Source organism: Otolemur garnettii, unplaced genomic scaffold, assembly GCF_000181295.1.
Source record: "Otolemur garnettii isolate 467f Iridium unplaced genomic scaffold, OtoGar3 scaffold00114, whole genome shotgun sequence".
In the NCBI taxonomy this organism is placed as follows: Eukaryota; Metazoa; Chordata; class Mammalia; order Primates; family Galagidae; genus Otolemur; species Otolemur garnettii.
Window position 1 is genome coordinate 5,264,939 of NW_003852509.1, and position 1,280 is coordinate 5,266,218.

The window sequence follows — 1,280 nt, forward strand, 5'->3', positions numbered from 1 at the left end:
CCAACTCCTGGGCTTAGGCGATTCTCCTACCTCAGTCTCCCAAGTAGCTGGGACTACAGGCACCCGCCACATTGCCCAGCCATTTCTTTGTTGCAGTTTGGCCGGGGCTGGGCTTGAACCTGCCACCCTTGGTATATGGGGCCCCACCCACTGAGTCACAGGTGCCGCCCGGAAGATGATATATATCTTCTGGGTGGCACCTTCCTTTTATTTACATGAAAGGACAATATTTCTTTAAACAGAGCTCAATGGGGTAACCATGGTATCATCAGAGTGCATCCCGAGGAAAAAGGAAGGAGGGGCCAAATGAGACTGAATCAACAGCATGCCCACACCTTCACTGTTTGATCTACACTGCCAGTAACCACACAGGGTGCCGTCTTGTGGAAATCCAAGGACGTAACAAAGTGTTTATGCACATTGAGGGTCTTCATGCATTGCTTGTTCTTATAATCCCATACACATAGGGTCTTGTCATCAGCACAACTCAAACTTCCCATCAGAATGAAACAGAACTCCACGTACCCAGTTATCATGACCCACAAGGGTCATAAGGCACATGCCACTACTGCCATCCTACATCTTAATAGTCTTGTCTCTGGATCCGAACAGCAAGAATGACCCAGCCTTGCCACTTTTTAGTTTCAGATCCTGTTGCTTCAGAGATGGAAGAATATGAGCTTTCTGGAGCCCAGGAAATGCATTCTACCACATGTTCCTGTTCTCGGAGCTCAGCCTTGCATTCCTTTGTTGCTATGACCCATACACGCACAGTCTGGTCATTGGAACAGCTGGCTATCAGAGCTCCATCCTGGTTTGGGTGTACCATATGTACCCATTCTCTGTCTGCACTTCCCACATGTTTATAGTTTTATCCCTTGAGGCAGACAGTATGTGATCTCCATTGGGCATGACAGCTACTGAAGAAACATTGTTAAGGCGACCAGACATCCCGCTTTTGGCAGGACAGTCCTGATTTTTAACAATTTGTCCTGCAGCCCACAGCATTTTTTAAAAAATCCTGATTTTTGGAAAGAATGCAGACAAGCTAGGGAAGGGCAGAAGAATGGGAAGGGATCAGCTGCTGAAAAGGTTAATGTAACTCCATTTGGGAATGAAAAGGCTAATGTAAACTCCCTAATCCCCTCCTGGGCAAGGTCGCCCAGGTGGAATTGGTATCAGAAGGAGACTGGCTCCCTCCCTTGCTTCTAGGCAAGGACAATTAGCTCAGAAGGAGCCAAACTGTCTGGAACAAACAAGTAGCCCCCCCCCCCCAGAAG

At 47.9% G+C, this 1,280-nt stretch overlaps 1 pseudogene; it reads right to left on the minus strand.

Moving 5' to 3' along the window:
* Nucleotides 1-317: 317 nt before the first annotated feature.
* The window catches only part of LOC100955580, a 3,078-nt pseudogene continuing 2,115 nt past the window's right edge, over nucleotides 318-1,280 (minus strand).